Here is a 13,707-nt window from a genome sequence, read left to right on the forward strand (position 1 = left end):
CCTGTAATAGAATACAAAATTAGCTAGCATTCGCACTAAGAATTTTCAATTCTATTAAGGACACGGAGGCGAGGATTATCCCACCCGGTTATATTACAGTATTGTAATGTTTACCCACCCGTATGTATTGGATGTTCTAATTAAGCAGAAGTTACGGGTTTGTCTTGTATCTCCTTCTTTCCAGGATCCGAGAAGAAGATGGAGTAGGACTACTTCCGGTTGAAGAACATGTTCCCGTTTGGTTCTCGTTTTCTTCCATGTTGGAGGATGTTGTTTGGACTTATATTATTAGTGGACTTACCGTTCGAGCAAAGAAAGAGGCTCAAGGACTAGTTATGGTGACTCTTATAGGGTCATACAGGAAGTGACATGTGACTGAAGCATCATTGGATGTGTAGTTTATTTTGAATAAAAAACTTTTTGATTGGCTGCCGTGAGTGGCAATAAATAGAAAGAGAAGCATAATCCTCGCCTCCGTGTCCTTAATAGAATTGAAAATTCTTGGCGGCAATGCTAGATACATTTTTATTCCAGTTCCACTGAGCTGTCTGACCTTCCCGCGATTAATTAAACTTTGCGCTATATTACCAAATGAATTCATGTCATCTTTCGCCCGGCACCAAGTATCATCCTTCACCAATTCACCCACAAATGTGTATATTACCAGAAGAATCTTTGAACGACGGAGGGGGTGTGGCTTGGTGTATTGCCTTGCCCACTTGCGTAATCTAAACGTACGCACACCACTTACTTACACAGAAACTCCGACACTCCTCTGGAGGTAAAATGAGCTTTATTAGTATCGTAGACAAAGGCAATAAGTCACTGAAGCTAGTAAGTTCTGAGGCACCAAGTGAAATAATGAATACACCACACCATATATATACACAAATATAAGATCTGGAATATAGATATATAAACAGTTAATGTACAAAACACCTCACCAGATGCGTCTGCACCAGAGTCTTCAACATCCCTGGCCAAGCACCGAAAACACCAAGTCGGGTACCCTGTAGAGACTGGGGCACAGGAAGTAATCTCTCCGGGCACCAAAGTCGTCCCGCGAGTGCGTCCACTCCAAGACTGAGTTCCTGAGCTCCACCTCACGGACACCGCTTTTTATAATTAAATCAACACGTTTGAGAACCCTCTAGCATGTGTTCTTGCCCATCCATCAATCATAGGTGCTGGCCGCATCTCTGCGTCAGACCCACCCATACAGACCTGGCCAGATTCTGCTTGGGTGCGCCGAGGCAAAATACATTCCTTTCCCCATCTCCGGCCTTGGAGAGCCTTGCACAGCGCATCCTCCCTATGTCCTAGAGATAAGCATAGAATGCACAAAAACAGGCTCAAGGCACAAAATAACCTCACGAGGTATGTCTTGCACCAGCTCGTACTGGTTTACGTGAAAAACATGTTTGTTACTGCTGAAGTGTAACTACAGGTCAGAGCAGCACAAAATGGAAATGCAGTACAACAAAATGGAAGACCAGAGTATCACATGGAATCGAGGTCAATATGCAGTTTAGTACATGTAACGTGTAAAATGGCAAATGCAATACATTCCACCCCTTGACCCTCGATTCACCCATCATATCCCATTGGTCTAAATACTATGGATCTGGGACGAAGAAGGGAGAGAAGATTAGGAATACATTGAATACAACAGCATAATGAAATAGAAACACCAATAATCACTACGATAACACCCAGGATATAACGAAGCTGTACAAAATTAGGTAGCCACCCAAACAACCAATCCCACCATCCTTGATCAACATTTTGGGTAACCCCTTTCACTAAATCTTTTAAAGCATTAATATGTGCATGGATAGATGTAGAATGATCAGATAAATTGAAACAACAGAGTCCATCAAAGTCCTCACAACCGTGGTTGTGTTTCAACAACAAATAATCCACAGCTGCCCTATTCTGCAAAACAGCTTTTCTCGTTCCTTGAACATCTAATAGCAAATCAGCTAAAGCGGCAGAAGTATGATTGAGATTGTTTGCAATTAAACAGGCAAGTTTAGCAATAGTTCTTGCATTATAAACGGACAGTCCTGGCACTCCTACAATGGAAATAGCCAAACTAGTATACTCTGCCCTGGAAAGCAAGTCAATGTTAGAATCACAATCCTCAGGTAATTGAACAGCAGCTATCGGGGAGCGAATATGTGTGATAGACTGCATAGGAAAAAGCATAAGACTTAATCGTGATAAGGCACAAGGTCCTCCAGTTATATTAGCTGGTATGTAAGTATATGAAATATTGCCACACGAAAAAAGCTATCCCTTAGATAATTTCACATGGTTAACATGGCTAGCGGCTAATACTGTATGATTACAGACCATATGATTGGTAACATTACTGCAAAAGCTATCATGTCGTGACTGACATAATGTTTGTTGATCAGCGGTCAATTGTGTGCTTTTCCCTAGTTTCAATTGGCCACACTTGCCAATTTTGGCAGGGTCACAAGTTAGATGATAGCAAACGTCTCCAGTAGTGACGTTGTAGGTAACAATACTTGTCATGTTCCTCCAGATATTATCTGTAACCTCCGGGCAAAAACGACAGTACTCATAAAGACTCAGATGTGTTTGAACATCAGTTTCCTCCACTACCCCATCAAAGTTAGTTTGGTTGAAGATGTGCAGAAGCACACGTGCAGGGGTAGGTACGGCAACGAGACACGTGGATATCATATCAGCTGTACTCTGAAGATTTCTCATACAGAAGTGGGAAGTGTTCAGCACATTCTCGGCCAAGTAGGTCCAGATGTTATCTGGTTGCTGCAACAATGCTGTCATCCGACTCGGGCGGTTGATCCCCTTCGGCATCCCCAGGCCCTCCCGGAACCCTCCGGACACACCCAAACACAGACCACACAGCGCAAGCATCGCAGTGGCAAGCCATACTGTGATCTAGAAACAGAAAACAAACTGGTATAATCACTCTCGTAAATAAAATTTTTCAGCAGGTACACTTTCCCACTTTTCCTGTCCGGGTCTCATGATGACAAGGATATTATCCTTTCCTTTAGCGATTAATTCTGCAGGTTCAGGAGGTTTGTTTGGGGACTCTACCCATACTTTCGCCCCTGGGTTCTTGTCAGTAGATCCGAACCCGCCCTTTCCTTGCACAGTTAGAAGGGCTGGGGCCGTCCCCTTCATGACATTTCCTCCATAAACCGGCATGATGACCATTTGGGCAACTCGGTCACCGGGTTGCACAATCAGATCATTGTCTCCACTGTTCAATAGAATAACTTTAATCTCCCCCTGGTAATCGGCATCGACCACCCCTCCCAAAACCTGGATGCCTTTAAGGGCAGGCCCAGATCGAGGAGCGATCAGTCCGAAATGCTCTGGGGGAATTTGGACTCCAATTCCTGTCTCAATCAAGGTAATGTCTCGTGGTTGCAGTCGATAGACTTTCAGGGCATGTAAATCAAGACCAGCAGCTTCTGGTGTGGCACGATATGGAGCTAAAGCTCCGGGAGCTGTCTCCCAGTACAGAATCGTGTTTGTGGCCACACGAGGCTTGATCTGCAAAGCTGGGGTCAACATGCGCATCAAAGGAGTTTCTGCATTAGCAAGGGGTCGGTTGTTCAAAATTTGCAATGCATCAGACAAGTGATCCCTCCACCCCTTCAATGACCCATCAGACAACTTTTTCAACTGCTCTTTCAACAAACCATTCATTCTCTCAATCAAACCCGCTGCCTGTGGGTAGTAGGGTATGTGATAGATCCACTCAATGTTATGCTACCCACAAAAATCTTGCACCATCTTTCCTTTAAAGTGTGACCCATTGTCACTCTGGACCTGCAAAGGAATTCCGTAATACAAAATCAACAAATTCAAAGTTTTCAGAGTGTTAGACTGGGTTTCTCTCTTACATGGAAAGGCGATGAGATAGCCAGAATAGGTATCCACCACCATGCAGGCATACTGACATCCTCGACTCATTGGCATTGACCCGATGAAATCAATTTGCCATATTTGCCCTGGCAACTTCCCTCTGCCTAGCTGGCCTCTCACTACCTGTGGAACCGGTCTGTGTTGGGTATGCTGACAAACGGGACAGTGAATGATCGCAGTTTTAATCAAATCTAGGGGAATATGCATCCCTCTACTTTCTGCCCACCTGCTAGTGGCTCGCTCGCCCAAATGTCCGCTTTTCTAATGCGCCCATATAGCCATGCCCACCAAGTCAGAATCCTGCGTCGCCACCTCAGCTTCACGAATCTTCGCTTCTTGGTCTGCAAAGGAATTGCACCAACGCTCTAGTGAGTCAGTCGGGCAATGAGCATCAACATGATAAACTGTGACTGTACTCTGGGACAACCATTCCCAAATCTCCTGCCACAACTCCTTTCCCCAAACCTCCCTATTGTGAATCATCCAATTATGAGCATGCCATGTGGGAAGCCAAGTGGCTAACCCATTGGCCGTGGACCATGAATCAGTATAAATGTGACATGTACCAGGGAGCTCTTGCTTTAAAGCCTGATAAACTGCATACAATTCTGCAAACTGACTACTTCTTCCCTCTCCAGTAGTCGACAGCAACTTTTTGGTCACAGGATTGTATGACACCGCTTTCCAATGTCTCTTGGTCCCCACATATCTGGCTGAGCCATCTGTAAACCACACATGCTTTTTGTCCTCCGCGGACAACTCTGAGAATGGCCCGCCCCATTTCACTGGGGACTCTCGCACTTTGGGTACACCTTGTAACATTTCTGCATCTGCTACTGGAGTTTGCGCCACTTGCTCATGCAACACTGCGGTACCTTTAGGACCCACTCGTGCCCTGTCTTGTATGTACCATTTCCACTTTATGACGCTAGCCTCCTGTGCATGCCCAATCCTGTGTGTCTTGGGTGTGCTCATCACCCATTGCATGATAGGAATTTCAGGTCTCAAAAACACATTGTGTCCCAAGGTCAATTGCTCGGTATCCACCAGAGCCCAATAACATGCCAACAACTGCTTTTCGAAAGGAGTGTACCGCTCTCCAGCATCAGGTAGTTTCTTTGTCCAAAACCCTAGGGGCACCTTCTGTCTCCCCTGTTTTTGCCACAGGCTCCAGGTCGCATACTGATCCTGGACTGTTACATTCAAATCAATGCTTCCCTCTCGTATGGGCCATAGATCCAGGGCACGCTGTATAGCCTCCTTCGCTGACTCAAATGCCTGTTGCTGGGCCTCCCCCCACTCAAACTCATGCTTCTTCCGTGTAACCTTGTACAGAGGGGCCAAGATCTGACTCAAATGGGGAATGTGCTGTCTCCAAAAACCAAACAATCCAATGAAGCGCTGCGCCTCCTTCCTGTTTCGCGGCACTGCAAGCTCCTTGATCTTTTGCCTTACTTGTGGCAGCACCTCTCTATGCCCCTGATGCCACTGAATACCCAAAAACTTCACACTTTGGGAGGGTCCCTGCACCTTCTCTGGGTTAATCACCCACCCTTTGCTCTGCAAATGCTCTACAATTCTGTCTAGCTGAACCTGCATGTGAGAAGTTGGCCTGGTATATGATGTTCACTAGTTAAAGTGACCACCTTGTACCATGCCAAGCAACCCTAATGGTGTGGTTGTAAGTCAACCTTTTCGGACTAGCTGCCCTAGTGGTAGCGTAGGCTAAGCAGTCTTTGAGGCTAAACTCGTTAAAGCGTGTTAAGCAGGCTGTTTTACCAAATGCAACCCCCCTTTATACCAATGAAAGGACACCACACAGATACATATTGAAAATATATATGTATTTATTTCTCAAAGTAACCCCTAGACTCTTTATGAGCACAGGAGCACAAATCGTTAAACAAGACAATGTTATAATACACAGAAGTTGCACTTTATATGGATGGGCCCTGGTGGCCACTCAAACCATATACTAAAATAGTGGTATGAGTACCACGAACAGGAAAGGGAAAAGGCCTAGGGCCTCTAGAATCGCTGGGCCTACAAGGAGCTAACTTCAGTTAGTGACCAGGAGGTCCACGGGTCGCGTGTGCAGTGCGGAAAGTCACACGCGTGCTCCCATAGGTTTTCAATGGGTGCGTAAAAGTTAGAAAGTTACTGCAGTAAGGGTCTTCTGGGTGGACTACAATCTTAAGATTTGAAACACAGACACTAGAGATGATTCTCTACACTTGGGCACCAGAGTGCCAGCTTTACCTCACCCACAGGAAGCGGGTGCATAGGTCTCGAAGTGCGTCGGGTTTCTTCTATTGATTCAATGGAGCCTGATGACAAAGATGCTGCAGGCGGTCGGTCCAGAAGAGCTGCGTTGGATCCAAGGGTGGATCGGAGTTGTAGAAGACCTGAAAGCAGAGGGGACAGTGTTCACAGTCACTAGCCAGTGACCGGCGTGGCACCAGGTAGGTACCAGGCGATGTCGGGTGCAAACAGGTGGTTAGGTGTAGCTTGTCTCCACAGCCACGTGGTCCCTGAAGGTCGACGACGTCCAGGAGTCGAGTCACGAGCTGTCCCATGCAGGTTCTCACCGTCGGCGGTGTCGGCGACTCGAAAGAAGCAAACAAGCCTTGGCAAAGGCAGGAGTCGTGGAAGTTCAAGAAAGCTGATTGTTCTGACCAGCAAGGTCAGAGGGGCTGCTGTTTTGGAGAGCAGCTAGGGCCAGTCTGGAGCAACCAGACCAGCGTCGTTGATTTCAAAATAGGTCGCCAAAATGGCCACTAGTCAACGGGCCAGGGACCGGGCAGGCGCGTCGAGATGCAAGGTGCAGAGGGGCCCCACGCAGATCGTGGAGATGCTGGAGGGCTCACCTTTGGTGCAGATGCTGCTCGATGGTTGGGCTTCTCAGGACCCAAAGCACAACTTGGAGGGAGCCTCTGTCGTTGCGCTTGCAGCTTGTCATCGGTCTTCGAAGATGGCTGGCTCCACGTGTCTCGGTGCCTCCACGGGTTCCTTCTTTGTAGGGACTGTGGATCGGGCGGTGAGAGGTCTGGAGGTCTAGGTCTTGTCGGGCTCTGGGCTCGGGCTCCGGCTGGAGGCGGCGGCAAAGCAGATGTTCAATAGCTGGTTGGTGATTGCGTTAGCAAGATGGTCACTCCCTGACCATAGGGGAGATTTCCTTCAGTCCTCTGTGCAGCAGAGCGTCGAAGTTCCCGTCTTCTTCTTGTTGTTAAGTTGATTCCAGGATGTCTGAAGTCTTAGGACACAGCTTCTACCTTTAAGCGGATTCTAGGGGCCGGACTACCTGCTAGGTCCCTCCCTAAGGGTGGGACCAGGAAGGGGGGTGGTTACACCCCCAATCCTTTGTCCAGCTCGCCCCAGGTCCGGGGCTGGTGTGCCCCAGGACCGGTTTGAACTGGCATATGCACCGAGGCTCCTTGAGAGCCTCAGGCATGTCTGGTTTCTTTCAAGCCCTACCTGACCAATACACAAAATCCTGTCTGGGGTGGTGTTCGCACCTCCCCTGGCAGGAAACTCTTTGTCAACGTCTCCCAAGCTGGAAGGACTCCCAGCAGCAGGAGGGCAGACTTGTGTCTGTGGTGGCAGCATCCATTTTGTGGAGCTGAGGCTATGTCTGATTTTACCCGGGTTTCAGGTACTGTACATGTCGTGTCCCTCTAGAAGGGTGGAATGCTAACCCCGTCACCAGAATTGGCGAGGGGTTAGTATTCCAATTCGTATTACACCTTACTCGACATGTTTTGATAAAGCCAAACCAAAGATAGCATTTAACCGCGAGGTTCATAATGCACTTAAGAGTATATGGTAGGACGATACCTGGAAACAGTAGAAGGAAGTTGTTCCGACCACTGCAGACAGGCTCAGCTCATGCCAGAGCACCATCTCACATGGAACCAAGCACTCTGCCTTCAGGATTGTCAAGGCCTGCCATAGGAGTGACTTATAGGTTAACATGTGTCCCATTTAAGGTTAGGTATAGGTATACTACACCTAAGTAAGAGGTGGTTACACCAACTTACCCCAGCTGAGTGATCAGCCAGTTGTGTCAAATTTGTTAGGCCAGGCCAGGGGTGGCACAATACATGCTTCAGCCCCTGGTGGCCTTAGATACACCAATGCCATGGGTACCTAGTGTACACTGGTACAGGGGCTCACAGGGTGATCTAGTTCCAATGGGTTATGCACCTAGGGTACATGGAGTCCATTTTAAAGAGAGAGCAGATGGGCTGAGATCCTGAATGGCAGGATCTCAGGCCAACTAAGTCGAAAAACCAGCTAGACACAAGTCAAAAAATTGGGGGTAACCTTAGTCAGATATCCACCTTCCTACACTGCACCTGTTCTTGGGACTCTCCTTGAATCAACACGTCATCAATATAATGACAAAGCTGTACTCCAGGAATGACTGACACCTCATCCAAATGCTCTGCCACCAACCGGTGACAGATTGTAGGGCTATGTAATTACCCTTGGGGCAAAGATTGAAATGTGAATTGTCTACCTGACCACGAGAAAGAGAATTGCTCCTGGGACTCGGGGGCAATTGGAATTGTGAAAAAAGCATTGGCAATATCAAGTGCCGCATACCATGTCCCATTGTGTTTCTGAATTTTCTCAATCAAAGTGATGGTGTCGGGCACCGCGGCTGTCAATGGGGGCGTATGCTTATTCAGCTCGCGGTAATCAACAGTCATACGCCAGCTTCCGTCCGGTTTGCGCACGGGCCACACAGGGTTATTCCACGCCGTGGTAACCGGTCTCACCACCCCCGCCTCCACCAAGTCCCGTATGGTTGCAGTAATCTCATCATGTTCCCCTGGGATCCTGTACTGCTTCATGTGAACCACTTTCGTTGCTTGGGGCACCTTCACTGGGGGAATCTTCAAGCGCCCCACCCTCACAGCAGCCACAGGGAGGTACTGCTTTGACCCAAACTGATAGCATCCGTCATCTAAATATAGGGTCATACCTTTCAAAATGTCAATACCAATAATGTACTCTGGAATGGGCACGATCAAGACAGTGTATGCTCTCTTGGGAAGTCTGTCTATTTTCATCTGAATTACCGTTTGCACTGCTGGTGTCTCCTGTCCACCCAAACCCGTGATAGTGAAGTACTGTCCTTTAAATTTTTGTGGATTGCCATGTATCAATGTGGCCTCCGCTCCGGTGTCTACTAAAGCTCGCACCTCCTGAACGTTTCTATTTTTCCAATAGATCTCAACCCTCACATGTGGTCTATTATCTTTGCGAGCCCATCCCTGCACCGGAGCTTGGCCCATTTCCTAATCTAACTTTCGCCTGCGCAGCTCTGCATCTGCCCGGCGCAGGTCCCGGCGCAGATCTGAATACAATGTCGGGTAATCCTTAGGGAACAACTCCTCCTCTTCCTGGTACCCATCTGAATCTGTGCAATCTCGGTCCCAACCTTTCTCTTTTGTCACCCTCACATGAGATTCCCTCTCTCTCTCCACACCTGCCTTGTCATGCTTTTCCTCAAGCTCTGCTTCCCTGCGACTTACTTTCTTGTTATCTTTTCTATTCACATGCCTACTCCCCTCCTTTTTATCCAGTCCTCGCTTACGGTACATTTCCCACATGCTTTTGGTCTCGATACCATCAATTTCACTCCTCGACACCCCATCCTTTAACAGCGCCAAAAGCATATCACGTCGGGTTACTCGGTTGTTATCAGTGCGGGACTCTGGGCGCGAAGCCCTGTCTGGCTTGTTCCATTCCCCAAGCTCTCCCAGCTCACGGACTGCTTCGACCACTTCTCCTATGGTATTACCTGTTTGATTGATTAACAGAGTCATTATCACCGCTTTGTATGCGGGGGGTGCCAAACGAATGATTTTGTTCCGCACGGACACAGTCATTCTCTGACCCATCAAATCATGCGCCTCACCTATAAGGATTGCCAACTTCATTCCCTCCTCCTTAATTCTCTGCGAGGCATCTCGTAGGGTAAACCATAGTTTTTCGTTCCCAGGCCAATCTGAATCTGTGGGGTACTTATGACTACATCCCTGTGCGGCTAGCTGCAACAGGGTAATTTGGTCATCACCATTGTAATTCCGAAAATGTCCCTGCACAGTGGGATCAGTACTGAGAGTGCAAAATTTGGCAGCATCTCCACTGTCTAACATTACTCCAGAAGCGCCTTGATCATAGAGGAGCACCATCCAAGTTAATAGTGCCTCACCAGGCTTCTGTCTAAATCTCTCTAAAACATCCCTGATCTCCTGTTGAGTAAAATCCTCCAGACTATTTAACATAATTCCCTGCGGGTTATGTGGACCGGATTGAAGTTTCCGTCTTAGAATGGGCTGCACTTCCACTCTCTTACTATTATTTACCTCCTCCTCCTTTTCTCTCTGTAAAGGCTGCTCTCCTTCCGAGGAGAACTCTGATGATTCCCAGATGTTAGAGTCCCAGGAGGATGGATCAAAATCTAAGCCTGCTTTGGCAATCGCTAAATGGACTTTTCGCTTACTCACTCTACCCCTCCTTTTCTTGTATCTGTATTCTGCGACATGGACTGCAGCCCGTTCTGCTATAGTCTGATATGTTTCTAATTTGTCTTGTAATAGCTTATTCTGACAGGAAAGCATCGTAGACATATTCTTAGCTTCAACGAGTTGTTTTTCTAAGCTTAACTGTTCCTGCTGGAGAGATAAGCATTTGTCAAAAACTTGATTGTAGGCATGCAACAGAGCCCAACCTCGGCGGCTCACTGTATATAATTCTTTACCTTTTTCTATAGGAACTTTCTGTAAACAATTTGAAACATCTTCTGGCGTTGCTTCGCCCAAACATTCAAACCAGCTCTCACTTAATCCTGTGCTTTTAGCATACTCACGCGCCAGCGCGGAGTACGGCGTCGCCTCCCATCCAGGAATTTGCATGGGGGCAAAAGGAATTTCACTTGGTGCCAAGGAACCAAATCCACCTTTCGTCTTTTTAAACAGGTACCTCCCCGCGTAATTTACGAACCCTGCAGACTACGCCAAAATGTATTGCCTTGCCCACTTGCTTAATCTAAACTTACGCACACCACTTACTTACACAGAAACTCCGACACTCCTCTGGAGGTAAAATGAGCTTTATTAGTATCGTAGACAAAGGCAATAAGTCACTGAAGCTAGTAAGTTCTTAGGCACCAAGTGAAATAATGAATACACCACACCATATATATACACAAATATATAGATATATAAACATCCCTGGCCAAGCACCGAAAACACCAAGTCGGGAACCCTGTAGAGACTGGGGCACAGGAAGTAATCTCTCCGGGCACCAAAGTCGTCCCGCGAGTGCGTCCACTCCATGACTGAGTTCCTGAGCTCCACCTCACGGACACCGCTTTTTATAGTTAAATTAACACGTTCGAGAACCCTCTAGCAGGCGTTCTCGCCCATCCATCCATCCTAGGTGCTGGCCGCATCTCTGCGTCAGACCCACCCATACAGACCTGGCCAGATTCTGCTTGGGTGCGCCGAGGCAAAAGACATTCCTTTCCCTATCTCCGGCCTTGGAGAGCCTTGCACAGCGCATCCTCCCTATGTCCTAGAGATAAGCATAGAATGCACAAAAACAGGCTCAAGGCACAAAATAACCTCACGAGGTTTGTCTTGCACCAGCTCGTACTGGTTTATGTGAAAAACATGTTTGTTACTGCTGAAGTGTAACTACAGGTCAGAGCAGCACAAAATGGAAATGCAGTACAACAAAATGGAAGACCAGAGTATCACATGGAATCGAGGTCAATATGCAGTTTAGCACGTGTAACGTGTAAAATGGCAAATGCAATACATTTGGTGCCGATGTAGGAGGTCGGGGATCCCAGAGCTCCTCGCCGGCCTCCTCCTGTCATAAGTGATCCTGCGGATGTTGGGGGGCCCCTTACCTCCCAGAGTGCTGGGGAACGTCTCCTCAGCTGGTGGGTGCCCCCTCGGTGTCGGAGACCTGCGGGAGAGGGAGAGCGGCTCCCTCCTTCTCTCCGCTGCGTTCCTGGCATCGGCGCCGCAAGAGCCCGCACAGTGAAAGTAATGCGGCCTGGAGTCCTGTGAGGGCTGGATTTCGATCTGTGCAGTGCTGGGGGCTTGCGAGTGAGCCCTCGGCGAAAGCGGGTGGTGGACGGCGGCGGAGTCGACCGGCGGCAATTTCTATGGAGGAGGCGCCGCGACCGGGGACTGCTGCCTGACTTCAAGATGGCGGCCTGATTCCAGATGAAAGAGGAGGCCTGCATGGTGCAGCGGCTGCAGCGACAGCGGTAAGGGCGCTGTTGGCGAGCTGGCGGAGCGGACCTGCTGCTTGCCTCCCGCTTTGCCCTGCTGTGCTGGTGGACGCTCCAGGACGAGAGGGGCACGACAGACTGGCGGCGCTGATGGCTGGCAGGCGGCGAGAGGATCCCTTCTTTGGGTGAGGGCCTCACTGCTGATGGTGAAATTTGCCTGGGAGGCCACCTGGTTGCTGGTGAAAGGGAGCGGCTTCCTCTTCCTCCCCGCCGCGTAATTGACACTGGCGCCGTGGGAGAGCGGCGGAGGCTGGCCGCCGCAAGTGCTGTGGCCCGTCGCTCCTTGAGGGGGACTTCATCCTTGGTGGCACTGGGGGCTGGGGAGTGTGTCCCCTGCAGTGACACAGGCGGGGGTCGTCTGGCGATGCAGCGGACCCGGAGGCGGGTTCCCCGGACGAGGAGCCACGACTGGGGGCTGACGACTGGCATTGAGGTGGCGGCCTGGTGACGGTCGAGTGAGGAGATCTGTACGACGCGGTGTTTGAGGTGGCTGCGTTGCTGGTGTTACCTGCCCCCTGCCTTCCCTTGCTTTGCTGTACTGGAGGAAGATCTCAAAAGTGGAGGGCACGGCAAATTGGGGGTGACGAGAGCCGGCTGGCGGCGAGAGGATCCCGTAACTGGAAGCAGGCCTAGCTGTTGATGGCGGAATGTGCCTGTGGGCCCACTAGAACTGCGGATGCCTGAGATCTTGGTGTCTTCATTGGCTAGCTCTACAATTTACCCTTGGGGCGCACTGAACTGCCTGGGGATTAGAGTGGGACCACTGTGAGGGTGATTGTGGGAACGGCGAGAGCTGGAAGACTGGCAGGGTACTTCGAGCCTGTGAACTGTGATTTGGAGGCACCTTCCCCGGGGCTGTTGTGACTCGGAGGGCTGCGAGTGGGCCAGTGGCTCCTCATGGAGGGCGTCGCGGCGCTGCAGGGGGTCGAGGAGGAGTGAAGATCTGGGGAGCACCAACGGAATACTGACTGCTCCCTGTCCAGTGTGAGCTGTGCGGAGTGCCCCTGTTAACCCATGTGACTGGAGGGTGTGGGGTTTCGCCCCTGGACGCTTCAGGATTGCTAATGCCACGGTAGCTGGCCACCGTATTCGCATTGCGCTGAAGGTGCCCCTGCTTTTGATAGCTGGGAATTGCTGGAGAGGAAGACGTCTGGAGGCCCGGGGCATAGGACGTGCGACTGCGATGGGTCGAACGTCACGGAGGCAGGGATTTGCTGTCCTACAGGAAGAAGACGGGGGACATCGGTCTGGAGGCGAGGACACTGAGCTGAACACCCCCGGGGCAGAGGCTTCGGTGGGCCTACCTTGGGGGACATAATGCAGGCCATCACGGCCTCCCGAGAGGCACTCGAGACCAAGATAGACACTATTGGGGTGGACCTGGCTTTACTTAAAGATGACCATAGAAAGCTGAAGGAGCGGGTGGCGACAAATGAACGGACGATGGCGGACGTACCGGA

The 13,707-nt window shown here is 49.6% G+C and overlaps 2 pseudogenes; both read right to left on the reverse strand.

Moving 5' to 3' along the window:
- Positions 1–1,556: 1,556 nt before the first annotated feature.
- On the reverse strand, positions 1,557–2,856 carry LOC146857732 (uncharacterized; annotated as a pseudogene).
- A 102-nt stretch (positions 2,857–2,958) lies between these two features.
- On the reverse strand, positions 2,959–5,529 carry LOC146857733 (uncharacterized; annotated as a pseudogene).
- Between the last annotated feature and the right edge of the window lie 8,178 nt (positions 5,530–13,707).

Source organism: Triturus cristatus, chromosome 3_2, assembly GCF_964204655.1.
Source record: "Triturus cristatus chromosome 3_2, aTriCri1.1, whole genome shotgun sequence".
Classification (NCBI taxonomy): domain Eukaryota; kingdom Metazoa; phylum Chordata; class Amphibia; order Caudata; family Salamandridae; genus Triturus; species Triturus cristatus.